The 21,009-nt window shown below is 34.7% G+C and overlaps 1 long non-coding RNA gene across 1 annotated transcript in view; it reads left to right on the forward strand.

Moving 5' to 3' along the window:
* LOC106960235 (uncharacterized) overlaps positions 1-11,057 on the forward strand; it is a 15,557-nt gene extending 4,500 nt beyond the window's left edge. Inside the window, exons 2-3 of the long non-coding RNA XR_001427528.1 lie at positions 6,921-6,925; positions 11,047-11,057. This is a non-coding gene — a long non-coding RNA (uncharacterized LOC106960235). The remainder of the gene's footprint in view (positions 1-6,920; positions 6,926-11,046) is intronic.
* The last annotated feature ends 9,952 nt before the right edge of the window (positions 11,058-21,009 follow it).

Raw genomic sequence — 21,009 nt, forward strand, 5'->3', positions numbered from 1 at the left:
TTTTGGTGCTGGGCCTTTTTTTCCCCCCGCCCAAGCTCCCTGTTTTTTTTGCTTTTTTTTTTTTTTTTTTTTGGTGGACGTCATTAAAGCTAATTTTTTTACTTCACTTACCTGGGTCCCAGTGTTTGCCTCATCGCCTCAATCTGCAGTTCATGACAAAAATAAAACAAAATGCACAAACAAAATTACATAATAGCAAAAAATGAAGAAAATCTAATCTAATCCTAAATTAACATAACCAAACTGAACAAAACATTCCATGCCCACGAAAAACACAAATTTTCCCCGTTTTATCCATTAAAAACCATCCCTTTGGCTTAAAATTCACTGTCATACATTAAAGATGTTGATATTCGAAACATTTATCCGGCGGAAAACCACACACTCCGTAAAATTTAGCTCTTACCGATTCGTACGGCGCCTGCACTGACAAGTGAAATACCCGACAGCGGCCGGACGTTTTTCGTGAATTCGAACAAGCCAGCCATCTGATTGGACAGAGCCGCCGTGGAATCCGCGAAGCTGATTGGCTCCCTAATTGGAGCGTTGTGACACAAATGGAACAGAGAAGAACGCTTCCCAGGAGATTTTTGTTCAAAAAAACATAAGATTTCTTTTACTCTTTTGAAACTGTGCAGTTGGTGAAAATTAAAGAAAAGTTCAAATGTTTTTTTTTTTTTCTTTTTTTTTTTGTCATTGGTGGCAAATATATTATAAAAGAGACATTCAACACAAACGTAAAAATCAGATGTTTACTTCGTGGCAGTTCGCTACCAGAATATATGCTCATCTCTTAGCAACAGATCGTTATTGTTAAAAAAAAAACATAAAATTTCTTCTGCTCTTTTGAAATACTTATGTTATACTGCTTTTAACAAGAATTTTGCCGTTGGTGAATTTTGCAGAAAAGTGAAAATGTGTTCTTTGTCATTGATGGAAAATATAGTATATCTCAAAAATGAATAACATTCCTAATACCCCTAGCTGTCATTTCACTAGCCTTAGCTTTGATGCTCAATGGAAATGAAAACTCAGTGTGGACAATAGAGAACTTTCACTTAATATTGAAATATACATTTAAATATAAACATTAAGCACAACATTTAATGACTTTGCAAATGTGTAGCAAGACTCGTCATTAAGTGGAATTAGTCCAAAAACTAATTACTTATTTCCAACAAAAATATATTTTCACTGTATAAATATATTTTTACCACTTGGTAAAATTAGAAATATCTTCTAAATTCATCTTTTTATGACACCATATGTGATTTTTCTTAACCTTTGAAGAGTATTTTTAACAGTACAAATAAAAAACATGCAAGCATCTCTCACTACCATCATAGCCTTCTGACCTTTTTCACACCTTTTCCACAGTAGGACTGCAAATGATATTTCTAGGCACAGCTGAGTGTTGGTGTTGAAAAATGAAAACAACAGATATCAGGACAATTTGAAAGAAAGCCACGATGATAAAATAAGAAGAAATAAGGTCAGCAGAACAGACTACTGTTGTTTATATTCACCTCTGTATCCCTATGTGCCATTATCCAAACGCACAATATGTAGAGACATCTATATATAATAGCTGTGAGGAGAATGGGGTTTCACACCACAAAGAACCAAATGCAAGTCAAAAAATACAAAAAAGACAAAAGAAAAGCAATATGCTTTTTAATATAGATTTTAAACGTTTGAAGGAAATTAAATGTTCAATAAAATGAACAGGGTATAAATTGTGGAAAAAGGGTTGAAGTTTATTGTTAGAAGTTGTGATCAATCATGACACAGGCCTATAATGACCTTCACGTTTTACTCTGTTCACAAATGCTGTTTTCTTCATATGGAGTCATTACATTTTCCAATGCTCTTCCTGTGTAGGGTTCAGCATTTATCTAAATGAATGGTTATAAAGTGACCTTTCCACCTGGCATGTGTTTATTAATCTGCTTTCTTGTGACAAGAGTGAGGAACCTCCTAATGCCACATTTAAAACAAATGTCCTATGTTCCACACTTAATCAGACATATGGATGTAAATCACCAGTTTTATTGCAGCACTTAAAGTGATAGGAAACACTAACATGACATTGACACTCTCATTTGCTTTGTATGTGCAAGCATCAGAGCACAGGACAAAATGAGTTCCATAGAGAATGAAGCATGTCTGATAATATTCATCACAATTCTGCAGCATTACTGGGTTAAACATTTTGTAGCACATAGAAATAAGTATACAGAAACATGAGGTGGCAATTAAGTTCAAGGGGGGAAACAATGTTTGAGAATAATCCACGGACTAGGAATTTTTAAGAAATCTAATATTTTTATTTTATTAAGATAATGCAATGCCATAATTTAAAAGTACATTCATGGATCCAGTAAGCAGAACATCTATTAAGACAGAAGATGCCTCATTCCCAAACTTATGAGTGACAAATAATACCAGAGATGAGGACTTGAGGTTCAGACTCCAGCTTTAGTCAGACTTAGATCTTTAAAAATGAAGGATTACAGATGCAAATTAGACTTGTCCACAAAAACTCAACTTGGAGTCCTGATCGGAAATTTGGTTAATAATTTTTATCTTGCGTCACGAAGAGTGAAAAGAAACCTGCACTACATACTGTCGCTGCAGCACGTTTTGCTCTGAAAGAATTGTTCTGGATTTTTAGTCAGGGTCATTCGTGGATTTTGGCCTGTATATGTCAGACCAATCTCATCATGTAAGCTGTAGCTCCACAATGATGACCACATGAATGTCTCTCATTATGAATGCTGTATTAGATCACTGGATGATTTAGGAAACCAAATAAACGCCAAAATATTTTCTCACTGCTATGCTAGCTGCAATATCACAGGGTCATAAATATTTACATAAAAGCACTTCTGGTTTTGTGCTCTTACAAGTTTGACACGCTGTAAATTAATAAAATTATAAGGTAGCTTTTACCTTAAATTTGAACATTTTTACTCTTTATATGCTTCACTATGACCACATAAAAAATAAACAGACATGGAGTTGTCATGCAGGTTTAAATTAGACTGGTTTCACAGCTTAAGAACTTTAAAACATTTGGCACCAAACTGGAAATCTTATTTATTTTTTTTGTTTGTTTGTTTATGCATTAAATACTTGGTTGCATCAGATAAAATGCTTAATAAAACATGTTGAAAATGCTAGTAATTTTGAATACACTTATACTTAAAATGTGCCCAAGTATTTCCACTAGTGCATGTATTTTCATCCTCTGGATTTATTTTACTGAACATGTGAGATTGTGTGTGTAACAGTGTGTGTATACAAATACAGCAGAGAAAGGATAAACCCAGCATGGTTCATATCAAATCAGTGTGAGGGATTGCTATGTTTGGTGTTTAAATTTGTATTGCAGCTTCGCCGAACAAACACTGCTCTCTGATATCTCAGTATCATGCTTTGACACATTCTGCTATTCCAAGCAGAACCAAAAAATTGAGGCGATAAGCTGACCTTGAAGTACAACATGTATCAGTGATACACACAGTGGAGCAAAACTACTATCAACACAACAGTCCACTTACTGTAGTATGGATATTATTATAGTAATAAATGTTTTATTCTGAAAGATAAGAAAAGTGAATTTTTTAAGTAAAAATACTGCACCTGCTGTTGTGACATGTACAGCACCTTACTAAAAGTTCAACCTGATTATTTCCATGTTACAACCACAAACCTTGTGTATTTTGTGAGATGTTAGGTGATGAACTAAAATAAAGTAGCACATCTTTCTGAATGAGTAGTAAAGTTATACAGGGCAGTCATATGTTTTCCAAAAAAAAAAAAAAAAAACCTGAAAACGATGACTGAGTATGTATTCAGCCCATTTTGACATGCATTGGAGCCAACTGCCTTTGAAAGATACCTAACTGCTAAACAGAGACAATCTTTGAGTAGTTTAGATGTTCAATGGTACCTTGAAGTCCTCTGGGGTCTGTGAAAAAACCATTTTTCAAAAATGATTACAAAGTCCATTGTATGAAGGTGGAAGACAAATTGTGACAACAAACTAAAATCGTAGCGCCACATAGTGAACCAGAATTGCAACTACAGTGAATTTTAAACAGAGACATAATGACGTCTAAATGTGGAACATGTTCCCAATCAACATGCACAAATACCAGCATTTTTCAGATAGCGGTGTCATGTAAACTAAGCCTTAGGAGTTTAACTTAGGGGAGGCAACTTCCCTCACTCTTCATTCATCTCCTGTTGACTTTACGCAATTATTTGACAACCATTTGCCCTCCTCCAGCCAAACAACCACCCAGACTCTTGAGAATTTGTTTACAACTTTAAAATTGCTGTTCACAAAACCTCTCCATCATATGTGAAGAACTCTACAATTTTACAAAAATGAATGGGCAAAATGTTAATTCTCCAAACTACAAGCTGTAATTGTGCTAAAAAGGCTGTTCTTTGAAGCATTGAGTCAGGGGTCGAATTTGAATACCACATTTTTCGTATTCTGCATCTAAAAAGGTTTACTAGTCATGTGTTAATTTTCTTCCACTTGACAATTGTGTCACAATTGCCATGTTAGTCTATAACACACACGTCGCCGCGCGTGTGTGCGTGTGTGTGTGTGTGTGTAAATGTAGATAAACTCTGCTGTTCTAATGTTACAAATTGTGGATAATTCAAAGAGTATGGATATTGTTAGAAAATATTAACCAAGTTTATTTTCTTATCTCTTAAATAATTTATTTAAATTGTTTTATAATTACCATGCCACTGACCTGCTTTTCGCAGCTATTGCAACATGTTACCCACAGTTCAAACTTTAGATAAAGACATGTTAAACTTTCCAAGAAACCAATGTTCTTTAACTGTCTTTCTACGGGCTTGTCAAAAGTCCTCTGCAAACTGTCTCTTTCAGCATGAGAGTTCCCCGGAGACAAGAAAAAGAGATTATTTCACATACACTCCTGAACTGCAAGCTGACTCCAAACCAAATAGCATCAGTCGTTTCATCTCCTCTCCTGGCTCTTGGTCATAAAGAAGGTAGCTCATTGTCCATGAAACAATTTCAGCCTCTGAGGAGGAGATGGCCTGTTCCAATACTTGCTTCTCCCTGCTGCTTAATATAAAACATTCCTGACACACAGTATACAGTATTTTGAAAGAGCAGGGGTACCGCAATTTGCATTGGAAATGGATTTAGCATCTTTTGGTATTTCTTGACAAAATGAGTATCAGGTTTGGATTATACTTCCTGACCACTATGCAGAATCACACAAGAGGATGTGTGATTATTTCCGTCTGAGATTGGTGTACTTCTGCAGAGACAGAGTAGCTTGGTTTTTCACAGATTATCTATCTCATGCTATACTGTCAAGACATAGTGACAGTTTTAACAAATATTTTAAAAAAACACCAAAACATATTTACATACAAGTTTACGGCAGCTTTAAGGTCTGACAGTTATTGAACTCCAATATCAAAATATAGGAGTATTTGAATGCACTACAGCTAATTATCCATTGCTTTCATAACACTGAGGAGCAGAAAATGAGTAAGAGAGAGACTCAGTGCATCAGTGAATTGTCAATGCTTAGTCAGTAAAATTCCTTGCTGGATTATTAGACAAATCCCTTTTAATCAGACAGAACTGTTCTACACAGATACCATGGTGACTGAGGCCCAATTCTTTCTGTTCAACTGATAACATATTTGATAAACTGCGTCAGTGCAGCAGGAAAAGCATCTCCCTCAGCCATTATCTAGAAATTAAGCACCATACTGCTCCATCTTACATTTACTGCTAAGTTACACCAAGTATTACCTGGCCATAATACATAATACTGTCAGCCTTAGTTGTTTAACATGTACAAGTAACATAAGTGAGGTAAACAATGAGACGGTAGCATAAAGCTGCATACTCCATGTGACCTAGGAAAAGAGTGCAGAACTGCAATAGTGTGATAGGGGTGTAATTATTATTAGTCTAACACTGAAATATATTTAGTGGGTGTTAAATTAATGTCTTTTTTTTTAAAATAGCATTTCTTCACTGAGATGTTCTCCACATCAGACAAGACCTTCATGTGTCACTTTTTTGTAGTAACACAGAAGGCATTTTAAAGCTCCAGTCCTGCTAGGAAGCAAATGGTATAGTGATATATTGCAAAAGCTCACAAGATCTCAAACTGATTTAAATGTTTTAAAGGTTATCGTTGTTTTATGAGGAAAGCATCTGCTTCTCTGTTGGGCGTCTAAGTGTTTAATCTTGTTTGAGGGCTTGGGGGAAGGTAGAAGTCTATCCGACGAGTCAAGTTGCAGGCTTCTCCATTATAAGACCAGGAGAGACACAGAGATATGCAACAATGACAATATTGCACATACTAAGTCGCATTGAGAATATTTAGAGTAACACAGAAACCAAGCAGACATTTCGAAACATTACAACAAACCACAGTACCCAGAGAAAACAGAGAAGGTACATGCTCAACACCTAGGAAATATTATATTACGTAACTTTTTCTTCCCAGTCTTACAACAGGAGCCCTTCCAAAATTACTTGCCTACCCAAGTAAGCAGATGGTGGATATTTCTAGTTTTGTTTTGTGAAGATTAAAAGAGTCAATCCTCTCGGAGTGGAGAAACTGCATGGCTCTCATCTCAAGCACTGAGGGTGAGACTCAGGCATTTCACACTTTTCGCACACTCTCATACCATAATATCCATCTTTTCCCACAGAAAAAAACAACAACAACAACAACAACAACTTCCCAACGGATGACATAGTGGCATAAAAAGGAGACCAACACTCTTCATTCAAACCATGCATCAAAAACATTGTTTTTATATGCCAGGGCGAAATTGATAAAATAAAAAAAAAAAACAGAAACACTGGCTCCTTCGTTTTTGTGTAACAGAAGGTATTGTCAAACCTTAAAAAATATATGTAAATCACTTAATAGAAAGTCACAAGCTGTAGATTCTCTACCACATGCTATGCGTTTAAAGACCCTGTATGCCAGCATAGCTTTTAACAGAATAAACAAAAAAGAAAAAAAAAAAAAAGTACTGTTTTAGGTCAAATTTAACATGTATTTTCTCTTAAAAGGTGTTTTAGAAGTCAATATTTAAAGTCCAGGTGTATATCCCACATAAGTATTGGTATTTCTGGTAAGGATAAAGTTTTAAAATAAGTTAGTTTTCTATTGTAGTAACATAACCCACCAACCCTGCCATCCTTCAGCGGGGAAGAACCTTCTTGTTGAGAAATGATGCTTTCTGGGACCTGGAAAAGTTCTTTTAAAATGAAAATCCAAACAAGACACTTTTTAGAAGTTCTTTACTTTTTCAGTTGACCAGAGAGTGAAGAAACTTGTCTTTATTAATCTATGAATTACTGTTTGCTGTAAGCCAAAGTCTGAACATTTTGAGTGATCAAATAAAAAAAGGCACGAGGAGATGGTTGAAACCAGGAGATGGTTAGGAATGGAAAGTGTGCATACAGAAAAAGTCTATACATTGGGGAATGCAAAATAGGATGTTGCATAAAGTTTTGCTCTGAGCCCTTTAGAAGAGGCTGTCTAGAAATCAGGAGGGATTTCCACAACCGGGCCACGATTTCCTCATGATTCAGGTGTTCTGATTAGGTTTGGAGTTTAAAAAGAAATGTTCAAACAAAGTCCTGTCTACAGAGACTTCCTTCCTGAACCATCAGCACATTGCAGACAACCACTTATACACCCCAAGTTTAATTTTAAACCATGCGCGCATCCTTCTCATTTCCTACCAACAAGAAGGAATTACTATTAGAGGACTTCAGTACAGAGACTGTACATGGAGTAACAGTTATCAAAGCAATTGTAATACGTTAAGGCTTTTTACACATCTTTAAAACATGCAAATTGTTGTTGAGGTCACTAAAAATACCACAGCAGTTCAACTTGTACTGTTAAAAAATACACTGAAGGAAAAAGATGGACAGCATAACCAACAGTGAAATTGTTTTTATTTTTTTCTCTGAAAAAAAAAAAAAAAACTTTCATTATTGCTTCATTAAGTTGTGTTTTTAATATCGACAGTATCTGTAAATGTAGTCTATCTGGACTGCACGGTCATCACTAACATTCATGTGTGGCCAGACCATCTGCCAGAACAACCAAAAATTAAAACAAGACACACCATCTGTTTTTGGTAGGGTATAAGCCAAAAAAAATAAACACTTTAAGTGTCTTGTGCCAATGAAACAGAGGGCAGCAACCAAATGTTTACTCCCACACAAATTCATTATCTTGTTGACAATATCATTGTCTGAAAATGCACTACACTGAAATCATTGGGCCTCTGAAAGCCATTTGACTATTCAGTGAACTGTAAAGCAAAGCATGCAGAAACAGAAATACAAAGTCAACTTCAGTCTGAACCATATAACAATCATTATTTTTAGGGTTGTGTTAACATTTTGTTTGGGAAATTGTAGTGTTTATGAAAGACTTTTTTTGTTTTTACATAAACTGCTGCCCTGATTTTGATGCTCTTGTTTATTTAATATTTCATTCATATTTTATAGTAAAATTTCCAAATTTAGTCAGTGATTTGTTTTGTGTTTTACAGATTGTAAACATTTTTGTCCTTTGCTCTCATTTTTTTGTACCAAGCATTTTATATTTTTGGGGAAACGGCATGGTGTTGAAAACAGGTACTTGTAAAAATACTCAAAAAAAAAAAAAAAAAACTGCAATTATTTTTTCTCGCTGTGACGTACAATGTAAAACTTATATTGTTTAAGCCCTTTAAGTTTGTGAAACATACTACCAATTCTACCAAGGAAAAGTAAGCTAATACCACCCCTTATTATAAATAAGTAAATTGAATTCACTAATTATTGTTGTTTTAGGCAAACAATAGTAATTTTAGAATTTTTTAAAGCGACTAAAATAGGACAAGTTTGATTTAGTGTCAGATAGTAAAACCAAAAGGTTGTGTATGTTTATATAGAGGGGATAGTCTGTAAATACTCATTTTCAAGTGTACTTTGAATACTCAAATACAACACACCTACATCTCACTCTAGCAATTTAAAAGTAAGATAATTTAATCTTCCCAGTAGAAGAATACCATTTCAATGGGAACTCTCTTTCCCAACCATCAGAGGAAAGGACTGTTTTTTTTTTTGTTTTTTTTTGGAGCCAGCTTGTCAAATGTGACATTCTGTGCACTTCATACCTTGAAGATAGAAAAATTATCACAGACAGCACTGATTTACCTCTGAAAAACTGTAAGCACTGCACATCAGATGCTAGGGGGCCCCACGGGGAATGACATCACATCAAGTTTTCTTTCGACTGCAGCTGTCGGTGAGAATGAGCGATGTAAAATCCCGGTGTCAAAAAGCCCTGTGTTTAGCTTGTCCATTCTGACAGGTTAGGAAATGGAGCGTGCTACCTGCCCAGCATAAAATAATGGCTGCCCTCCAGTGCAGCTACAGTCACATCTGCAGCCTCACGATAAACAAGTTTTTTCACTTTCAATCCCCAACTCTCTTTTTTTTTTTTTTTTTTTTTTCAGCCTACCCTTCACTCTTTCCCTTAGGGCCTCAGGCAGTTAATTTTTAATTAAGCAATACAGTTTTGTTATTTATTCATTATAGAATAGTCCAGTTTTGACTTTTCAAATGCAAAGTATCACCCAAAAAAACATATTGGACTTGAACTGTGACAGATAAAAGCAGAAAATAACCAAAGCTGAACTTGCCATGGGATTGATAAGTGAGATTTTAAAAGATCTCCAAAACTCACTGTTGCAGAACTGTAGCAAAGAGAGGCATCTTGGATTTAAAAACTCTCCATAAGTACAATGTCTTGTATTTTATTTTTTATTTTTTTAGGATTTTCAAGCATCCTTACACACTGAATAGAATATATGCACCTTCCTAATTCTAATTAAAGACACATGTATTATCTCAATTGCAAATAATTTACTATTGCCATGGAAATTGTATTCAATCTGTCAGTAAAGACCAATAATCCTGTTGACCTGTGTCAGACTTTCATCTAAGAGGATTTGGGAGGTTTCCGTCTTATTGATGCAGCAGCCCCACTTCACTTTGCTTTCTAAAAACCACCAGGGGAGAAATGAAAGGTGCACATTTTGAAATGATTAAAACCCCGAACATCAGCCATACCATATACTTTATTGTTGATGGGTTGAAGTCTAGCATTGTTATGCTAAAATTTTGCAATAATAAGGCAGTTTTATGAGGACCACCAACAGATTTTTATATTGTTATTATTCCGAGCGCGGGTTTCCGAGGTGGGATAGAAGGATGTTTTATAGAAGGCCACTGACAACATTAGTAACTAATAAGGTAAAGGTGCAAATAAAAACTTTTTAGACAGTTACATTTTGGTAGCTCATCAACAGCTACAGCTTTTAAATGCTATGATTATTGTCAAATAAATTCAAATAATTAAAGTTACTCTACTGTGCCACATCTTGTAGCGAATAACATTTGGATGACATGGTTTCACAGTTTATAAAAACTGATAAAGTAGCCTTGTAAATTTCACACCTCAGCGCTTGCGAAATGTACACAAACAAATGAACCCACTAAACATTCATTGGCTATAGCAGAAAAGTGTCTCCAAGCAGGCACAAGAAAACAATTGTAGTAATATTAGAAGATATGAACTCATTAAATTCACATGTGGAAATGCTTGAAGGTTTAAATAGGTAAGATAGATAAAGTCACGGTCGAGGTCAAACTTTAAACAACAAAAATGTCCCAGTTTATTTAATGACAGTTGAACTTTATTTTGGCCTTTGTTTGACCAATGTCTACATTGCGAGAGACTAACTGTCCTTTACATCTTTGCCATCTCTGGTGCACTTCAAGAAAAAAAAAAAAAAAAAAAAAAAGTATTGCTCTTCTGGTAAAATATGATTGCAGCACTATATTCATTTATATCTCTTGACAGTACCTACTGTAATATCTCCCAAATCAAATAAATGTCACCATTCATCACACAGCCAAGTCTCTTCTGATTTGAGAGACACTGGACAATTCAATTCACTTTGACTTGACATCCATATGTCAGGCTCATATACTCTAATTGAACTCTAAGGTTTATTTTATTTTATTTTTTTTGGTTGCTGTATTATGTTTATTGCTGCAGCCAATACACTTCATGTCATTTTAAGACAGAGTCAATATTGGTCAAACCTTCAAAAAGAAGACAAAGACTAATTTCTTCCAATGTAGAAGTAGAGGCAAGAAAAAAAAAGCAGTTCTGCTGCCAGTTGAAAAAAAAAATGCTGTTTTGCATTTGCTCAAATAAAAACAAAACAAAAACAAACAAAAAAAAAACTGTTCAACAGAATATGGGTTTCATCTGCAAGTTATTTTGCTACTAAACATCTCAAATCAAAGCAGAAGAAAACATTTCAGAGTAGAAGAAGAAAGAACAACTGTACAGAGTAAAACAAGGTAGGACTCTTGTAAATGATTATTTTAATAACTGAGTAATCTGTTGATTATTCTAATGATTAATTGAGTGATGAAATAAAAAAAGTACATAAATTATTGGTAAATTCTGCCATAACAGCAGTATTAATATCAGATTTCAACAATGGCCCAAATGTTCATACTTGTGCATCCCTAACAATTACTTTTCTGTAATTTAGAAAATTAACTTGTAACAATAATATCTCACCTTTTAACTTAACCTGGGCAAAATTTAAATATTAATATCTGAAATTATTTTCAGTCTAATAATACAGTAGTAGCTCACAAAGACACTTCTAAAATAGTCTATGCTCCAGTTTTTAGTTTATGCATTCATAAACTAAAAATGACTCATATTAGTGTGAGTTTAATATATCAACTGTAACGTTGCTCAGCCATGTAAAGCTTTTCTGTCCACGTACTTGATGGCATTTGGCATGTTTGTCATACACAGAAAAATGTGTTAAAATGAAAATTACCCCAGATCAAACTTGAAAATTGGACATGATGGTGCTAGTAATTGGCATCAGTCAACAACTCAAAAGTGGAAGAAAAAGCATTGCACAAGACAAATAATCACCTGGCTGAAACACGGTGTGCTAAATAGTAAAACAAACCCTAGAGGCAGATAACTTGCCTCAAGAAATTTTAATAATCGAGCTACTCAAATCATTCAAGGAATCGTTGCAGCCCTAATGGGAATTTTGACTGTACTACCCTGAGCCTTTTGCCTTTGATACACATTTTCTTCTGGAACGCCCTTTCCATTCTTATGTGCATTTCAATCAATCAATAAGTCAATGTTGTCTATTAAGCACCCTTCATATTAAAATCAGCTCAAAGTGCTGAAAAACAAACCCACAAAACCAAAATAGACAATTACCCACCCCCACATGGAAAAACATACAACTGTATGGAAAATTCGTAAACTGAGCAGAAATTATCCAATTCAGGAAATGCATTAAAAAGATTTCTTTTCCCAGCTGATACTAAGGTATTAAGGTGAATTGCATGTGGTGATGCTGAGGCCACTGCTCTTGAGCACTGTCTGAAGAATGGTTCACAGCGCTGACAGAGAAGTAGGCCTAATAAAACAAAGAGGAAGTTACTAGAGGTTCTCCATAGACTATGGTAGATGTAACTGTAATAAATTTTACATTCTTTTTGCCTTCACAGACTGATAGGTGAGATTTCAATGGGGTGTTCTGTAGTCCTAAACTTTATTCTATGATTTCTGTTCATTTTTAAGACGTACGTGTTGTTACTCATAACTGCAATGAAACATGTCACTCAGATGTTTGATAACAAAATCCAGGCTCGTGTGTCTGAATAGATAAGCGCACAAAGAGACTTAGAGCATGAGCTGCCTTGGTTCTTTCATTCATAAAACATGTTAAAGCAGAAATCTAGGGTTTGTGATTGTTTATTTGTACTTTACAAAGGAAAATTGCTGTATCAAAAACGGCAGAATGTACCGTATTTGTCATAAAATCTCATTGTTTTGACAGAAAATTGAAGGTGAAAGTCAGCTATTAATTTGAATGAACAAAAATTTACATCAAGTTAGCATTTAATTGTGCCATTATCTTAAATTTGAGTTGCTGTTAATCAACGTGATATTCTGCACAAGACACTGTTCTTGTTGTTTTCCCACAAAATATTAGGCAAATTCTTTTACAAATTATAATATTATGGGCAATAAAACCTAATAAAGGGAATATTAAACCAGGAAAGAAACATACTTAAAATTTAATTCACTAAAGATTCAGGAGAGCTTAAGAAGTATTTCTTTCCAGCAGGAGCCATTTCTGGTGAAAAAAGTTTTACCCTTGTAATCTCAGCAAGCCCTGATTAAATTTGTGAAAATCAAGCAGTTACAGAGAAGCTGCATACCAATTGTTCTTGTTCTTAAAGGTTTCTAAGGTGGAAAGAGACCGCATATTTAAATCTTGCAGAAAAAAAAAAATCCTACTCAGGAAATTTCACAATACGCTGAATAAAATCAAAATGGAAAAAAATGAACAAAAATTATTACATTTTGATTTTGATAATTCTGTTTGTCTTATAACTCAGACACCTGGTTTGAGTTGCTTTGTACGCTTTTTAAAATAAGATGGTTTATTTGGTGTTTTTCTCTCACAACATAAGACATTTTACTATTAACAACCAAAGAAAATGTAGCATTTCAATTTATAAAAACAAAATTAGAAAGGCTTAACTGACTTCATGGCGATGTTGAAGGAGAGGCCAGAAAAGTAACACATTCCTGGATATTGTGCAAATATCATAAATGTTGGCTTAAGTCAGTCTGTTTGTTTTTTTTTTTTTCTGTACCAACAATGTTGTGTCCTTTTTGTTCCTTTTTATTTGTATTTGAATGTGATTTGAATAGTTTATAAGTTATGTTCGCTTCTTATCCTTCTAATGGTTCTGATCTTTCAAGCATCTACTTTTGTTTTTCAGCTATGACATAACTGATCTTTCTTTCAGTAAAATAAAGAACTACAGAGAACAGGATGAGTTAGTCTATCACAGTCATGCACTAGTGTTAGTTGTTCTCTGGTTCAGTGGGTTTACATAAATTCCTCAGTATGTATCCATGTGAAAGGGTTCGTTTTGGGCTCTTCAGCTGCTGTGTCCAAATCAATGAAGCAGAAAGAGCAGCATAAATAGCTTCTCTCAAAATAAAAAGAGAAAGCTTCAGCTACAGCAAGTCATATCTAAAGCATGCATATAAAAGCTCAAGTAATATTTTGTTTTGATATAAACAAAAACTGTGCTTTCTTTTTTTTTTTTTTTTCTAATGTGAGAATGCGATAATCAGATTGTCTGAATGAGACGACCAAAAACAATCACTTCTGTTTATTGGTTTGTATTTCATATTGTCTCAAAATCAGATATCGTCTATTGCTTTAGTTTGACGGTGTAGATTTTCTTAACCAGTGCAGCCAACAATATCTCTATTTTCTCTGCCATAGGGTTGATGCTGCAATCAGCACACTGCTGTTCCCCTCTGTTGTCATAGGCACAGACAGAAGAGCCAATGGTGCAGAAAGGTTCTGGGCTGATGAACAAGCACACAGCCATCTGATTACAGTAGTGCTTTCTCTATTCAAGCCTTTGTGTCACTCAGAGACACAATTAGTCTTGACTAGGAAAGAGGCCCCTTGAGTCTGCCTTTTACCTGCTCCCGTTCCTGTCCCTTAATTCAATTTACAAGTAGCAAATATGATTGCTGTGTGGATTCCAGACAAAAGCGATCATATGGGTCCTTTGTCGTCTTCTTGTAATTGAGTCACAGCTGAGTGACTGCCCCCACCCCCCCACATGTAATTTACAGTAGATACACTTGAGATACTTTGATACTGATGGCCTGATACAACACAGTCATGCATCTAAGAGCTACAAAAAAAATAACAAAAAAACATGAGTTTATTTTCTGTTTATTTAAATGATAGTACATATTGAATTGCTTTACCATCAGGAGCATATGCAGCATTGTCTTAAGATGCTTAAGACCAACAGATCCTTGTTTTAATTTGTTTGGTCTTAATGAGGATACGAAGGCAACAGGAAACAAACAACCAGTGACAAGAAGGCTCAGTAGAGCCTTAATTGAGTTTAATAAAATAACAAAGAACAAAACTTACACAGACGGAAGAAAATCCAAAAACCAACATGAGTTCACACACTCACACACAGAGAATTTCCTAACAGCTCTCATCAGTGTAGCTCACAAGTAGCAAAAACAAAAAGTGTTGTAGCCATAGTTACTAAATCAGAATATGCATTTTGGTGAGGCCCATTTGTCAGATTAAAAGTACTCTGTCAGAATGTCCATTTTTAAGCCGGTAAGCCTACATTTTTGTATAAAAAATGTCCTGTTTTATTGTATCTTAATTCTTGCATTTGCATTAGTTGTGAGCAGGAAATCATAATTAATGGAAGAAAAGGTTTTAAAACATCAATCTGCTTTATTACCTATAATTTGTTTCATTTAGTAAACTGAGTTACTGAAATATTTTTTTTTTCCTCTGAGTGGATCAGTGTTTCAAGCTGCACACTGAGACAAACACGAGAAACGTTAGAGTTTTAGGGACCTCAACATCTACATCTAAACCCATACCTACCTTTAGTTATGCTATTTAGAACAAGAAATGTATCTAGATTGTCCAGATATAGTTTGTGATTTATTCAGTGGGCTTCGATGTCTAAGCAAAAATGAGACAAGCCGATACTGATATCTCCCTCTTTACTCTTTGTAATCCAAAGATCCTGATTCATAATAGTATTTTGGGGTAATCATTTTCCAAATAACTCCATAATCTAAAAGAAAATTCTATTTTTGTGAGACAGCATTGTTCAATTTTTTTTGTTAAAACAGATAAGTACTAAAGTCTTTAAAACGTTGTTTAGTTTGAAACATATCTTGGAACATCTGAAAGATTTGTTGGTTCAAATCAGTTTCTCCAATTCAGTCTTCAAAGGCCAATGTCCTGCCACTTTTTGTTGTGTCAGTACAGATGATTTAAATGGTCCAATCGTCAATATGATCTTATGATGATATCACTGTTTTAGTGTATTGTGTATTATGCAGGACACATAAAATAAATACAAGCACTGTGGCAAAACACCAAAGTGTTTGTGGCATTTTGCTTCTCATGCAAAAGATCTTTGCATCTTCGTTTCCTTCAACGAGTTATGTCGAGTTGACAAACCATTACACATAAATCTTTGGAAATAAATCTGTTTCAGAATAAATGTACTGCTTTTCAGGAACCAGACTGCCTGTTCAATTGCTATCCCTTTTTACAGAGAAAGTGTGTTTAATTCCAGCATGTATTTTTCAAGAAATGTAGAAAAATTGCTAGTCAACTGCCATTTGAATTACCTTTGTAATGTGGGGAGGCCAACTCAAAAGCTCTGAGAGATGGTCAAGGTCACTGCTAAAAAAGCAACAGACATTCCTGGATTTGCTGGTATGTCGAGCAAGACATAGAAGATTGCAAGAGGCAATTACCACAGGGTCAGAGAACTCTGTTCACACCATAAGCCGACACAACCTGATCAGGATTATGATGGCCTCATTTCCATAAGTCTAACATCGAGACAACAGGAGGCAGAGGTGACTGACTGTAATCTCAAAGAATCTAGAGCTATTAATAAAAATGCCAGGTCAAAATGCCAGTTGAAAACACCAACACTGTGGTCTCTCGTTTCTTCAAATAACTGTTTTCACCTGCTTCATCAAAATTGCAATACATGACAGGTAAAACTTTGCTCGAGTGTGAATTTTCAATGGCAGTAAGTGCATTTTCCCATAACTCTCTAAGGACATTTGTATATCTCAAAAGGAACAAAGTAGCTCCATTGTGACATAGTGGAGATTACGAAATACTCAGTCACTCATTAAGAGTCATGTCTTTGTGATACTAGCGGTGAGCATTAACTTTATATTGCAAATAAAATACATGCAACATGAGCAATGGATCTGCTCACTTAAAGGGACATGATGAAAAATGCATTTTAAATAATGGAATCCAATTTGACACTTGGTGTTGGCAAAGACAGCTGCCTGATCCAACATGGTAAAAAAAAAAAAAAAAAATCATGTCTACATAAATTCAGTTGCACTAAATGATTTTCCACAACAAAGGGATTTTGTTACACAATTATTATTATTTTTTTTTTTAGATGCAAATGTTTGTTCAAGACATTGTTCTGTTTGTACAGCTGTCATGGAGTGGAGAAAGGAACATATACTTTTCTGTTAATTTGGATGACAAACCCCACTGTTATATGCACATTAATGTTAAAAGCATTTAGAGATTTTAGATGTTTCTTTTGGCTTTGCCTTATTTAAATCAAATGTTTTAAGGTCTGAAAAATAACCTAAGCAGATACAAAATGTGGTTTTCAATTAAGGAAAAATAAAAGTCTAAATTAGGATGTGTGTAATGGAGGTCATTACTTTTTTTCATTACAAGTAATGTTTTAGCGGATAATATTTGAAATTATTTATAAAAGACTAGTGTATTATATTTGTTAGGCAGATGACTTTCCCCTTGTCTCTTCCTCTGCACTGTGTTCAGGTTAAAATATTCCCCGGGGGCCTGTGCACCTTTTAAAGGTTCCAGAAGAGAAGGAGTAAAGACAATTTTAGGGCTTCATATTGTACACTGAAATGTGTTTTTAGATATTTTCCAGTGCCAGATAACATTTGTTGAATTGCATATTTAGATGTGTTAATCATGTTGTAGGTGCTTGTTAGTGCATTAGCTTTTTTGATAGCCCAGTTTCCTGGTAGGTTTGTGTATTTGCCAGTGTAGTAAGTTATAAAAGGTCGCTTGTCAAGATCATTGTCACCAGCTGGAAAGGTGTTTTTCCACCTGCTGTAAACCTGTTCCATGTGGTGAATAAACTAATATGTGGTTGTTTTATACCTTAAAGACTTATGTAGTTTTATAAAAGACAAACAATAAAACTTGAACCTCATTTAATGGCAGTTGCTACTGCCAAAGTAATAATTGTCATACAGTCCACCTGATTAATTTTAATTCTTTAAAGCTTGCTTTTGCACATAAGCTGTTTTAGTTCATTTCAGAATGTTTAATTCCACAAAATATTTTCCCAAAGATAGTCATTTTTTTTTTTTTTTTTTTTGTCAAATATGTTTTCCTTGTGGCCAGTAGTAGGTTTCGCCTTGAACTCCTCTTTCAATACTATTGTGAGCCCAGTCTTTTTCTTGATATTAAACCATAACTGAAACAGTTTGGGTACAGTGTGATTAAAATGTTGCTCTGGGTTTGCTTGTGACCTCCTGGATTACTCACTGATGAAATCTTACAGTAATTCATTTTCACAAACGCCCAGGAAAAGAGTAATCTAGGTAATAACCTACAATGAGTATAATTTGCCAAAACCCTTAATACTGAAGCATTTATATATGTTCAGACAGGGAGTCAATGGTTATTCGTCATTTCTTGCATTTTTCACTCAGTTTGGAAGGAAAAAGATTTGAGTCACAGTTGTGACACAAAGTGAGATTTATGGAAGTATATCAAATTAAACTGTGGCCAGCAGCAGCAGCAGCAAGGAGATGGGTGCATTAAATTAATTCACTCACAGTACATAATATTTGAGATGCTGCTACTGCCAAAACCTTTGTTAGTCTATTGCTGCTCTGACAGTTAGTTGCTCAACAAGATAATAAAATGTCTCACTCTAGATTTGAATGAAAGTCAATATACTTTTCAGTAAACTGAAATGGGAAATTAGATAAATCATCTGTACTTTTACTGTTTACTGTATACATCTAGAGTAACACAATAAAACACTCTACGAAAAAGTATATTGATAGACAGACAGACAGACAGACAGACAGACAGACAGACAGACAGACAGACAGACAGACAGACAGACAGATAGATAGATAGATAGATAGATAGATAGATAGATAGATAGATAGATAGATAGATAGATAGATAGATAGATAGATAGATAGATAGATAAATAGAATATTAATACATTTTATTTATAGGTGCCTTTCTCGACACGCAAGGACACCATACAAAATTGACAAAAATCAATGAAAAGACGTAAAAATTAAACAATAAAATCACTTGAAAATAAATAGCGTAAGGCATCAGACAGAAGAGGCAGTTTTAAACAACTGTGTTATGAGTTGTGATTTGAAACGGTGGAGAGAATTGACATTTTTGAGTTTTGAGATAGCAATGACGAGTATTTATACTTCTTATTTATACACATCACACAAAGCAAGCGATGCATTATGAAGGACACTGTCATATTAGAGCAGAAACTCTTTTGAAAACATCTAAGATCAAACAGTAAAGCAAACTAAATATGCACACACTTATTTTCAACAGGTCCTAAATGTTTGGTTTCCCACATTGCTGTCTTATAAAAAAGGATGTTGTTTGCCTCTGGGCCAGTTTCAAATTGACAAACTTCCAAAAGAGGAATTGAATGAAATTGTTACATCATCAAAAAGATCATAGCCTACTCCGATGAATGGCTCTGAGAAGACACCAAATTCCTACATAAAGAAAAAAAAAAAAAAAAGCTCACTTTATTTAAAACTTCAGGTACATTTTACACAATGTGCCATCTGCTTATGGTGCCTTTGCCAGTAGATATTTGGTTGAGTTTGGTGCTCATGTGCCCTTGAGCTATGACTTTTTTTTTTTTTTTTTTTACTCTGTCAGCAAACTTCCACTTCCAATTACTGTCACTGCAAACTGTGTGCCTCCATTCAGCAAATAATACTCTATATTACTTCTACAGGCAGTGACCAGCCAACTGCCCAGATGCCTCTCTTCTGCCTTCTTGTTTTTAGGGCCTCACTGCTGCTAGGCACTTAATATGTTGGACCAAATAACAGTATTTTTTTTAAAAAGCAAAGCAATGCCAAGCTGAAGGTAATTTCTTTGAAGGGCAGATAGGTTTCACATAATTTCCTTTTTCAACAGTGGTCTGGTTTGTAGCTCAATACAGCTGCAGTAAAAACCAAAACACTATGTTCTCTGTAGAGACAGAATTTTTGTTCCTACATGCGTCATATAATGGGAGTAAATATATGATGCATGTCTGCCCTGTAGAGGCACACTTCAAAAATTCTGCTCCCTTGAAAAATTAATGATTTTTCTCCATCATGAAAGAATCCAAATAAATTGGTCAAAATGCCCTTTGTTAAAGCTGTCTAAAGAGTTATGTGGTTCATTGTCTTACTTTAATTTTAATTAAATTCCAGCTATGCTCCTGCTGCTGTCAATACCAAATGTGGAAATTTTTGCAGTTGAAGAAAATCATATCTTGTTGCACCTATTAAGTCAATGGAAATGCCATTCATAAGTAGTGATAATCTAATAATCTATCAAAATATCAAAGGCACTGAACTGTAATGATCCTAACTTTCCTGTTTATCTTTATTGACTCACAAATTCTATTTTTTCCTTTTTTTTAATGGATTTTCTTGAGGACATCCATTTTCCACTAGTTCAAGCATACGCCTATGCTGTGCTTTTAAACAGGATGTACGAGTGAGCACTGAGTCTTTGGTCTCTCAACCTTTTTAAGGTGTATCCTACCGCACATTAAATGTCTGGAGACAGGCTGCAGCTTGCCAGGATCCTCTGTTAGATACTGCAGTTTAAGATAATAGGTGGAAAGAAATCATAAAAAAAGTATACCCACAAAGGCCTTGAATAGATTATTGATTTTTTTTTTATTCAAGAGTTTCATTTATTGTGTGCTCTCAGACTAAAACATAAAAAAAAACAGATCTCAAAGTAACTATGCTGCCAACCACTGCTTTATTTAATTTTCTCTTTATCTAAAATACTGGGATTGCCTTTTTTATATTTCTTCTCTTTTTTTGGACTGACCCCATTTGATCCTGCCAGATGGCTCATCTCAGCCAGGTTCTGCTGGAAGTTTATTCTTGTTAATGCAGTGGTTTTTTTTTTTTTTTTTGTTTTCTTTTTCTG

This window comes from Poecilia latipinna, unplaced genomic scaffold (assembly GCF_001443285.1).
Source record: "Poecilia latipinna isolate Pla-1442-1.1 unplaced genomic scaffold, P_latipinna-1.0 Scaffold1169, whole genome shotgun sequence".
Classification (NCBI taxonomy): domain Eukaryota; kingdom Metazoa; phylum Chordata; class Actinopteri; order Cyprinodontiformes; family Poeciliidae; genus Poecilia; species Poecilia latipinna.